Here is a 12,646-nt window from a genome sequence, read left to right on the forward strand (position 1 = left end):
TCTTGCCTGTGGAGTGAAAAGTGGTGAGGTTGTGATGGCCCTTAGCTCCTAGGGGAGTTAATTCCATCTTGGCACACTCCCAGAAAAGGTTCTCTCTCCCACATACATGAGCTTTACTTTTATTGATGAGTGCCATTGTGCCAAAAGAGCGTAGCTATTGACCACCGTCTTCATCTCAGAGCCTTACATGGTCTTTGTAGATGGCCTTGGCCCAGGCCATGGAGCACTTGGAAGAGAAGGACTGAGACCTTGAACTCAATTCACAAATCTATGGGAAGCCAGTGCAGTGCATAGAGGAAAGGTTTGCAGTAGCTGTATTGCTGAAGACGTGCTGCAGAGTTCTGAATCGGTGGGAGTTTCTTAAGTACCAAAGGCTTCATGCCCAGATATATTACATTGCTGTAATCCAACTGAGTTGTTCATGCCTTCTTCACCTCTGAGGCCAGTTCTTCGTCTACCAGTACAGAACAGAGTTTCCTAACCAAGTGGAGATGGTAGAAATTGTTATTTATAGATGTTATGTGAGAGCTCAGCATCAGCAAGTAATCCAAGAGTACTTCTAGACACAGAAGTACTTCACAGACACTGCACTGTGGTTGCAAGCTCTTCCAAATGCTTCCCCCTGGCCACCAGCATCACCTCTGTCTTGCTTGGGTTCAGCTTCATCCAGCTGTTCTTTATCCAAAAGCTGATCTCATCCAACCTCTGGGTCACCTTGGTGGTAGTCATAGGTGGTGAAAGTGTCAGGAGTAAAGGCCTGCAGCTTTGCCCAGGACTAGCTAGGCCAAGCAAACTAATGAATATGGGTGAGCTACAGCAGAACCACCTGATTAGCCAAGGGGAACCAGCAGGCATGTTCTTAAGCCCAGCAGCTGCAGATCACTAGCAGCTCAACACTTACACTTGCAGCTGCAATCACTCCTGTGCTTGCCTTGTTACCAGCCTTTGTCCCACCCTGCTTGGTTCCTGACTCCAGCTCTGACTCCTGCTTCCAACCACTAGGCATGACAGTCACTGCTCCAACCAACCAGTAGGCATGACTGCCCACATCCTAGTCCATGATAATAGGATTCATAGAACTGTTGTCTGCATATTGCTGGCACTTGCGTCCTTGTCTGACCAGTTCACCTAGTGGTTGAACGTGGATGTTGAAAAGGACCAGAGGGAGACTTGATCCTTGGGGAACTCTGTAAGTAAGGGATTTAGAGAGGGAGGTGCAATTTCCCATTACTACTCATTAGGTACATCCCTCTAGGAAGGGCTCAAACCATTTTAACATATTACGCTGACCTAGGGTTGCCAATTTTAGTTGGATGTATTCCTGGAGGTTTTATCACATGACAATCTTTAATTAAAAATTAAATCTTTAATGTTTGGGGATTCCAGAACAATCTTTGGGGGCTGGCAACCCTACCTTAACCACCTCTTAGGTGAGACAGCAGAATCTTGTGATCAGTGTCAAATGGTGCACAGAGATCCAGGAATATGAGAATGGTTGTCTATCCTCTATCCATTGACAGCAGGAGATTATACATCAGTGCCACTAAGGCAGTTCTGATTCCAGTTCCATGTCCTGGCCTGAATCAAGATTGTGTTGGGTCTAGGTATTGGCTTCAATTAAGCAAGCTTGTAGTTAGCCTTTTATACCAGCTTCTCTATGAACTTTACTCAGGAATGGGAGGTTTGATACTGGGTGATAGTTGGCTAGGACTGAAGTATCCAGGACGGGTTTCTGGAGCGTTGACCAGACTAATGTATGTTTGACAGAGGAAGGTAAGATCCCTTCTCCAAATGCGGAATTGGCTATTTTGCTCAGTAATGTCCCCAGTTCATGACTCTGTCACAAGGCAGGAAGGGCACGGGCCAGACCAGGGCCATCTCCAATTTTTTTGCCGCTCCAAGCAAAAAAAAAAGTCAGAGTGTTGAGTGCCACTGCCGAAGCAAAATAAGAAAGGGAGTGCCACCGTCAAAGTGCTGCCCCAAAGGGCCGGGACTCCTTTAGGGGCTCCTGAATTTGATGAGTGAATGTACTGAATTCTGGGAATGCAGGTGGGCTGTTGGTTGGTGGGTTCAGGTGGAGCAGATCCATTCTGTTTGAGAAGCCTTCCCAATCGTGTGTGATCTCTTCAGTGAAGTAGGATGGTAGCTCTTGCAATGCTTGGTGCTCACTTTTGATGCAAGTTCCAGGCATTCAGGATTAGCGAAGCATCTTGCCACTCTGGATAACTCCTTGGGGCAGGATTGTGCAGCCTCAGTGGAAACTGATAGGAAAGTTCTCGGAGGTTGTATTACAGCCTCAGCATAGGCTTTGAGGAATTCATTATATTTTATCCTCTCTGAATCAGGCTTTGTTTTCTGCCAATGCCACTCAAGTTTCTGTCCCTCTCTTCATCCGTCGCAGGGTGTCAGAAAACCAAGGAAATCTATGTGGGCAATGAGGAAGAAGGGACCATTTGGGGGCCAGCATCTCAATGGCAGAAGTCAGGATAGAATGGTCATGATTCACCAAGTCTTTGGCTCCTTGTCTTGAGGATGGAGTGCTCTTGTCCATTAGAAGGCTTTGGAATTTGTTGAGTCCATGAGTCCATGAATCAGAATCACTGGTCAGTCTTGTGCTTTGGTGATTGAAGGTCTCTGACCACTACCCTAATGAGGTGATGGGCTGTCTTGGACAAGCCATCTTAAGGGTCTTAGCTGGCTTAACAAAAGTGGTGAAAATGTTTCAGAATTTCCGTTGCATAAAGACACCCATTCCCTTGTGAAATATTAACTAACTTTTTTAGCTTTGACAAGCAGGATTTATGTACTGATCTTCTAGAGAGTCTAGTAGTATATTTAAAACCATTTCCAAACTTGCTTTAAAGCCACCTCCCACCCCTGCACTGAAATAAGCTATTTCCATCATTGAGTGAGCATACGTTCCAGCACTATGCCAAATAAACCTGGAATAATTACACCTCCAGGACAGGATTGGAAGAGAGATCCTAAAGACTAAGCATCTGTCTGATTTAGATGCCACCTACAGAGTTCAGGAAAGTGCAGGCATTTCATTTCACCAGCTGGTTTACAAATGCAACTAGTGAATGACTAATACCAAAAATAGCATCAAACCAGATCAAGAAATGACAAAAGCTTTAGGACTACCATTTTGGGATAGGTTGGACCCTCCAATGCAACTAACTGGAAACAATGCCCATAAAATACTGAACATACACAACATATTACTTGGGAACAACAAGCTAGCCAAAGCTACTTTCTTCTTCAGAGAGATTTTAAGTCCTTGCCACAACCAACAAAGGATAACTTCTTTGGGGGGAAAACTGCTTTACACATTGATGTTTGTCTGAGTTCTATAATCCACAGATACAACAAAGGAAAGCAGCAGCTCTTTCCTGAAAGCATTGCTTCCAAAGAGCAAACCTCTTCCTGAAGACAGCAAGCTTCTATCTCTGGATCACAAACAGCTGTAGCCAAAGTGTGAGTCTGATTCTCTGTTTTGTACAACCAAATGATTAGAGTAATTGACTAAACTTTCCTTGCCAATCTTCCTTGTCCGCTTCTATATGTGGATTTTCTTTGGATGACAGTAGAGAACCCACTTGGGAAGGCAAGAGTATTGTTGCCCTAAGAAACTGACAAATTGTAATTGAAAGTGTTTTCACTTTGTAAAATCAGATTTTTATACTAGTAGAAGCTAAACTCTGAAATGCTTGAAGTTACTAATAACTTAACTGCCTTCACATACTGCATATGACTTTTACTCTAACCTGGTGTTTCTCAACCAGGGGTACACGTACCCCTGGGGTACGCAGAGGTCTTCCAGGGAGTTCTCAACTCATTTAGATCATTTCTCAACCTGGTGTTTGCAACTCCCATGGCACAGCACAAGAGGCCCTGCAAAGCTAACTTAAGTTAGACGTTTGAGCCCCAGGCAGCGGTGCTTGGGCTTCAGATAGGTTGACCAGATGTCCCGATTTTATTGGGACCGTCCCGATATTTACTTGTTTGTCCCGTGTTCTACTGATGTTCAGTCAGGACGTGAATTGTCCCGATATTTTGCCCTCCAGTGCACAGGTGGAGGGGGCTCGTGCCCCCCACCCCAACTCCAGCCCGGCCGAACCACATCTATGCCCCTCTCTCCCCCATTGGATCCCTCCCCAAATCCCCACCCTGACCCCGACTCTTCCCCAAGCACATCACATTCGTCCTCCTCACCCCTCCCTCTCAGGTTTGCACTAATCAGCTGTATGGCGATGCAAGAGCTGGAGGGAGGGGGGAGAAGCAGGACGCAGCAGCCAGCTCAGGGGAGGTGGAAGTAGAGCGAAGGCGAGCTGATGCAGGGGGGCAGGGCATGGAGCTGCTGGTGGGTGCTCAGCCCCCACCAATTTTTCCTATGCTCCCCTGGCTTTTGGGTTTTTGTTTGGTTGGGGTGGTTTTTTTTGTTTTTTTTTGTTGCTCCGCCTGCACCCCCCGCCCCCCGATATTTCACATCTCTCATCTGGTCACCCTAACTTCAGACAAGGCACACAAGTGACACACTTGTTCCATCTGTTATGGGCTATTACTTTCTACTTTGCCCTACTCTAGCTGTGACATGTTATTGCCTAATAATACTATTGTTCTTAGGGCCTGTTGAGAGCATTTTTAACTGGTAACCAGTGCAGGACTAGGTCCCTATCCACCATGAAAAACCTTTATAGCCGAGTATACAATAAACGTGTATATTCACCAAAGTTTGGATGAGAACACTGTCAGAGTACTCATTACGGAGCACTACACCCTGTAGTATACATCTGCAGGCTCAGTCTCCAAGTTATACTTTGCTATAGTATAGATGAGCAGGTTATAGCAAACTTCCTTTTCCAGTTTCTCCAACTTTCTTGCACTCTTACTGTAATGCAGTCAGGGCTCTCTTGCCAGTCTCTGTTTGCTAGAATATTGTTATAAAGAGGAGCCATTTTCCAAATAGCACCAATTAAAAAAAAGTGTTATCAACTTTGTGAACTCGGTGCATGGAGCCAGGAGCAATTTATGATTAGAAAGCAGAGGGCTGATTGCAGAAGCATTTTGCTCCATTGCTCTCTTATCATAAAAGATTTTCAAAGTGTTAGTAGACTAATGGTTTTACTCAAAGGAGAAATGGCAAAATGCCACTAAAAGCCAGAAGACATGTTCACTTTCAAAAGAAGCTTGACATTTTAAAGCTTTATATTCCACTTTGCCATCATTTAATAAACGAAATTCATTCTGACACAGATCTATCTGTTTTGATTAGTGCCGTACTATAGCATTTTGCTTGAGCTGTATAAGAACTATGTGAAGCCACCCAACTTTATAGAGGAAATTTTGACACCATTGAGGAAATAAGTTTCCTTATACTTCTGTATGCACTATTGTTTTTTCATACAAGTGAAAAACACTGGAAATAAAATATCCATAGATACTCACCCTTAAAATCCATACAGCAGACCAGAATCAAAGGTTATTGAAAGAGGAAACTGACCCTCCAGGTACTGAAAGACAGTATTAGGCCTATGTTCGCCATGTAAAGTAGCCAGGTTGTACCAAGTCTATCAGTGCCATTTAACACTCAGAGCAAGGCAAAAAAGCCACATTTGTTTACTCATGTGCTATAAGAAGAAAGATTACGATAACAGACCTGCTGTTCTTTGTTACTAATTTTTCCAGTGAGCTCAGTCTGCACTGGATGGACCCACAGGCCACTCATGGCATATTTCCAAAATTCCACTTAGAATGCAGAAAGGGATGGATGAGCAAGTTGAGATGCTGCTGCCAAAGATCTTTTAGGCCCTGTGATATACAGATTGTTAGTGTGAATATATTGATTTTTAAAGGGTTTGGGGTTTGTTTATTGCTTATATTTTACAGAGCAATGCCTTCTATTATCATGGGAGAGTCTGGATTGAGATATGTATAATAGCATTTTTCATGAACAGGGAAGGGCTGAATAATAAGTTGGTGTTACTTTGCCCCATTTGTGACCCTTATTGATTGCTAGTGCAGAAAAAAAGACATCAGAAAATTCTTATTCATAAGCCTACCACTCAGAGTCTAATTGGCTGAGACAAGTCACAGCTTGGTAAGAAAGGTCACATTGAGCTGATTAGCTGAAACAAAAAGAGTACTTTACCTATATAGCACTTTGTCATGGACTTAGTGCTATATATGCCAAAATACTTGGCATATCTACAAATGTGCTAATTTGGACATTAGCAGTGGTGTATTAATATGGGAGGCAGTAAGATTCAGTGGATAGGGCATGAGACTATGAGTCAGAAGACCTGGGTTCTATTCCTAGTTCTCCCTATGGGCAAGTCACTCAGCCTCTTTGCCTCAGTTTTTCCATCTGTAAAATGGGAAAAAATAAATGCTTACCTTCCTTTGCAAAGGGATAGATCTGTGAATGAAGAGGGCTATTACCAGGCATCTCAGGAGAAAACTGTGACTTCAGGCATTGTTCTTGCATGCAAAACTGGAGAAGTGCAGAAAAGTCAGTTATGTATCACAAAATGTTATCGGTGATGTGACCTGCTCTTCCTAGTATTTGTAACTATCAGCTCTAGTTGACAGCTCTGCTTAAAGAATAAAAACCCATGTTCTTTAATTTTAGATGAGAATGACGTGTTCCCCATGGGGTGCCACTTGGAACCGGGGTACCATTAAGCCTCCTGACCCACCAGCCTGGGCTCCCCCTCACACTGTATTGCTGTGAAAAGCTGGAAAGCCGTCCAGCCTGCACTTTCACCAGCCTCATACAGGTAGGACCATACCCAGCTGCAGTTACATGCAGGCTCTCTGACCAGCCCCTATATAGGAGGGCTACAGTTAGGGCAACTCCCAGCTCCTCCAATTTTACGAATTCAAGATGGATATTACAAAAAACAGGCCAGAAACAGATTTTACTCAACACAATAACATTCTGTACATCATTTGTGGCTATTGGTCAAATAAGAGATTTACTGAGACTCATTTTCTACATTTCCTTTTCAATGATGCAACCTAAAAGTAAGTTAATCTAGGAGAAATCCACTGTGGACTGTAACAATTCTCAGCTTTAACATTATAAGATTCTACCCTGAGGGTGATCTATTTGTGACTGAGGTTGATGTATCCATGCAATATAGGGACCTTTCTCTCAACCGAGTCTGAGATAACTCTCCCCACTCTGTCAAAGAAATGCAATGAAATATTCAGGAGTCCAACAAGGTGCCCTCTATGGAGCCACCAAATCCCTGATGCCATTCTGGTGACTATAAGTTTCAGAGGAATCTGAAGTGATTTCTCTACACCTCTTATAAGGAAGAATCAATTTGATCTAATTGAGTTTCCATCAGTTAAGAGACATTTCATTAGGGAGCTCTCCGCCTTTGCTACTTTCATATTGAGTGCCAAGGGTGAGTTTATTTTAAATTATTATTGTAATCTCCTGTTGTAACAGAGTAGTGTCTGAAACTTCCATCCTCTTGCTTGGCTTGGGCATTGCTACTTACGTCTGTCTTATGTTTATAGCTTTTCTGCTTTTGTAATTTCTTGACAAAGCCAATTAAAAGAACATAAAGTACATTTAGTGCTGGCTAAAGTTGCCAGATTAAGAACACTAACAATATTTATCCAGAAACAAAGTAGAACATGGATCCAGCAGTGGAACATGTCTCAACCTTGGCCTGAAGGGACCTGCATGCAGAGAGAAGTTCATGAATAGATTTTAAGGCCAGCAGGGACTATTATGATTATCTAGTTATACCTCCTACATAACAGAGGCCAGATAATTTCCTCAGTAAATTCCGGCACCACTCCATTCAGTGCTTGACTTGTGCACTCATTGCCAATAGGTATGATGATTTTTATGACACAGAAACTTTCCATTAGAAGCTAAATGGATAATATATTTACATAAGCCACTACACAGCAACCAGCAAGGGCTGCCTAATTTTTGTTTTCTCATTAGATTCTCAAACTTTCAACACATTCCTCCAGCCATCTGGCTCCCCTGCTGAGTCCCCGTCCTTGGGATCAGGTACTTGGAATTTTACAGTAGCACTGCTACAGTAAACTGTCATCAGCAGAGCCACCATTTTGAAATTCAAATAAGCAGTCTTCAGAATAATTGGTTCTTCTGATGCCAATGGTCAGTTTGCAGTGTGGAAAGTTAAAAATGTATGTAAATAGGCCATCTGAAAATGGAGTTTATGCTCTATCTAGTCATTAATATTATAAGCTTTTGAAGTGTGTGGCATCTAAGCCATCGTCTGAATTTCAGTGCTCAATGTCTATTAAAAAAGTAAAGTTCATGAAGACTGATGTATAAAAAAGTCCAGCTCAAACCAGCACCTGACTGCCTAGTCACACGTGCAGTGCATAGTTACCGTATGCTTTCAGGGTCTAGAGCTAGTGAGAAAAGAACATAACCTGCCCCAAGTCACTCTCAGCCAATAGGAACAAAGAGGTGAAACAAAGTACAAGGAGAATACTAAATTACCCCTCAGAAAAGACTTAGCCACACACAAGCTGAACTACAATGCTAAGCACATAAATGTTTAATTGCTACATTCAATGGGAACCCCTTGTTTCCTTTCGGAATTGGCAGATTAAGGCAATTCAGGGCCCTCGGCAGCCTGCACATGGAGCCCCCATTCGGGTTTGATGATGGAGCCTTTCAGCAATCACCAATGCCAACAGAACTCTGTCTCTGAATAGAAATGCCTATAGAATATTATTCTTTTCTTCTAGAGAGCTCCCTTTTTTTCACCTATTTCAATGAACTCTAATGAGCAAAATATACGAGTCCTGTCCTTGTCTTATTTTTCACCCCCTCCATTCCCCTGCGTAAAGGCTGGTGTAGCATCTCAATCTCAGGGGTGCAGTAGGTCATGCTACCCTAGCAAAAGAAGTGGGACTTGGAGAGAGCAACACAAGGGGGTAGGGAGCTCATTCACACAAGTTAGCTGCATTCTTCCCACCTCAAGCATTTCCATTGACTGCCTCCTGCAGCATTCAGACTGGTCAAGTACTTCTGCACCTGATGAACAATACTCATGATCCATGGGGCTGGATTCTGCCAGTCCCACTGGAAAAAAAAACTTGACAACAGCAAGAACTAGAGGCCTTTCACTTCTCCCTGGAAACTTTTAAAAAAAATAAAAAAGTTATCCACCAATTATTGAAATACAAATAATTGAGGTCTCTCGCTCTCTTTCCCACACACCCTCTACACAATTATAAGAGTTGTTTTGCACTCACAGTAAGAGGCTATTAAGGCAACACTTAATGGACTGTTTCATAATTTGAAGCTAGCTTCTTTTAAAAAATGAGCCCACCAGACTGTTTTGAACATGACCCTGTAGAGTAAAAACAAAACAAAAAAACACTCATGTGGGAACATCATAAATCCAGGTATATCCAGCCATAGTGATTCCTGTCATTTTTATTACATCACCTTTACCCCTCATCTCTCTAGATTAGCTCATTCAATACTTTTCCAGCAACACTGTGTTTTTTCCCCATTTCTTGCTGGCTAACTCCTAAGCTATTTTAGTTTTATTTTATTACTTTTTCTAGAATCAACTTATCTTGGGGTCTCTACATGGTTTCAAAAGAAAAACTGATGCTATCAGACCACTACCCATCAGCCTGCTGATATCAGTCCAGTCATCATAAGCACAAGAATCTCACCATTTGCCATTCAAATTATAACATTCAGTCCCAGATTACTAACATGTTTTCTATTTTGCTTCAATTTATTCTAAAATATTGTATGAGATAAAAGTCAACCCCATAAAACCCAGTTTACTGATTAACTTAAAACTAGACTATACAGACCTTATCTTAAATCATAACTTGCAGAGTGATTTGCTGGAATCTTGCTTGGTAGACATCCTGCACACACAGGTAAACAATTTATTTCAGCTCTGGGGGTGCTGCCAACCACAGATGAGACGGACCTAAATGATTGGAGCTGAGAAATATCTGACTTACAGTTACTTCAGCATATTCAGGGAGAGGAAAAGAATATAGGGCATCAAATTCTCTTTTGATCACAAAGCAAAAAGGCTTTTATGAACAGAGTCCCATGGGCCACTGGTGCAGTTTCATAGATGTATCTGCAGTAGAGGACTATTTTAAGTCAGATTCTGCTATAATTAACAAGAGTTACTCAGCCTGGGTTCAGAGAACTCTGGAACATTACCAGTCAGACTTTATGTAAATATACTAATTTTTTTCCTTTGATCTGGGGTATCATTCCTTTTCTGGGTTAGCTTTCTATTAAAAAAATACAAAATGGAGTGCAAACACAAGTGAAGCCAAGCCAATGTTTTATTCAAGCAAACATCCATGAAAGTTTTGCCGTGGCATTCACTTATCTCCAATTCTGTGCTGCTACAAAGTGGCTGAGCTGAAAATCTAAGGAATTGCTCTAAAACTCTGTGTCCTACAAGTAGTACTCATCACCCTACCCTCTGAAATAAATCAGTCAGACATGGATTTCAGGTTTTGTTTTGGGGCTCTCTCTACCGAAGTAGGTACATTTTATTCCATGAAGCTGTACTGAAGTTACCAACAGCCGTGTTCAGTATGTATTATTCAAAGAGGAGTATGTTGGAATGAGTACTTTGTAAAGTAATCTGAGGGGTGTCTTGTTCAGGAATTTGAATTTTGTGACGATTTGGTCCATTCCATTGTCAAAAACATTTCTCTTTAGAAATATTGATTGTCTTGAGGATAGTAATCCTCTAGCAGCCTCTGCTTTTGCAGTAATCTCCAGAGGCAGCCCTTATGGAAGTGTCTTATGGGATGAAACCATTAGAATTAGATAGCTATTATGCAAAAATAGCTATTGACTTTAACATTATCCATTATAGCTTTAAACCATCCCACAGCAAGGATATAATTTTATATTGAAGTCTATGGAAGCATTAAATATCACAAAGAAAGCTTTTCTATTAAGTAATATGAGAATGCTCCATGAAGTAACTCACTCTTAGCCTTCTTTTCAATTTGATGGCAGAATGTTTAACCCAGGCTTCAGACACCCTGCTGAGAAATACTATCATGTTAATGATCTAACCTAACAACCTTCCTCCTCTGCATTCTCCTCCTCCCTTTTTCAGAGTTCTTGCCAAATCTCATGGCTTTATCACACTGGGGTCAGAGGCACCCGCTGCCATCTCAGATCCAGGCTCCATTTCCTCAGAAGACTTTCCCACTTGTCTTTCAGTGCTGCATTTTGCTGCTCCAAGAGATGGAAATGAGAAGCAGAAGAGAGGCTGGGAGAGATGTGGCCAGTGACATGATCTCTTTTCTAAGCACTGCATAGCTACCCTCAAACCCCAAAGAACCGTGCTGTCATAAACAGATAAGTAAGAGTTAATAGAACAGAAGTACTTCATATCTCTTTTGTCTGTAAAGGGTTAACAAGATCAGTGAGCCTGGCTGTCACCTGACCAGAGGACCAATTAGGGGACAGGATACTTTCAAATCTTGAGGGAAGGAAGTTTTTGTGTGTGCTGTTAGATTTTGGTTGTTGTTCTCTCTGGGTTCTGAGTGACCAGACGTGCAACCAGGTTTCTCTCCAATCTCTCTGATACAGTCTCTTATATGTCCAGAATAGTGAGGACTAGGTAGATAAGGCGAGTTAGGCTTATGTTTGTTTTCTTTATTTGCAAATGTATATTTGGTTGGGAGGAGTTCAAATGTGTATTTGGCTGGAAGGAATTCAAATTTGTATTTTGCTGAAAGGATTTTAATTTGTACTTGTATACTTAGGCTGGGAGGGTATTCCCAGTGTCTATAGCTGAAAGACCCTGTACCTATTCCATCTTAAATTTACAAAGATAATTTTTACTGTTTTTTCTTTCTTTAATTAAAAACTTTTCTTGTTTAAGAACCTGATTGTTTTTTTATTCTGGTGAGACCCCAGGGGACTGGGTCTGGATCCACCAGGGAATTGGTGGGGAGAAAGGAGGGAAGTGGAAGAGAAAGGTTAATTTTCTCTCTTTGTAAGGATTACTTTCTCTCTCAGGGAGAGTCTGGGAGGGGAGAGAGAAGGAGGGAGGAAGATGGATTTTCCTCTCTGTTTTAAGATTCAAGGAGTTTGAATCACAGTGATCTTCCAGGGTAACCCAGGGAGGGGAAGCCTGGGAGAGGCAACAGTGAGGGAAAGGGTTTACTTTCCTTGTGTTAAGATCCAGAGGGACTGGATCTTGGGGTCCCCGGGCAAGGTTTTGGGGGGACCAGAGTGTACCAGGCACTTGAATTCCTGGTTGGTGGCAGCGCTACAAGTACTAAGCTGGTAATTGAGCTTAGAGGAATTCATGCTGGTACCCCATCTTTTGGACACTAAGGTCCAGAGTGGGGAATTATACCATGATACGTGCCATGTGGGAGTTACAGTAGAAATGAGATGCCAGTTACAGCCCTTTCTATGGGTTCTATGGGTACCAGAATTGTTTTCACTTCATTCCTAATGCTTGCAGTAATAAAGAATATCTAAAAAAAAGGTACTGTAAACACTAAGGTGTGCTTCATGTAGGACAGTGGAAGGAAGCTAAAGATTATGGAATCATTTATGCCTGCTGGGTTACATTATCTATTGTTCCCTAGAACTTCCTTCCTCACTCTTCTCAAA

Source organism: Gopherus evgoodei, chromosome 3, assembly GCF_007399415.2.
Source record: "Gopherus evgoodei ecotype Sinaloan lineage chromosome 3, rGopEvg1_v1.p, whole genome shotgun sequence".
In the NCBI taxonomy this organism is placed as follows: Eukaryota; Metazoa; Chordata; order Testudines; family Testudinidae; genus Gopherus; species Gopherus evgoodei.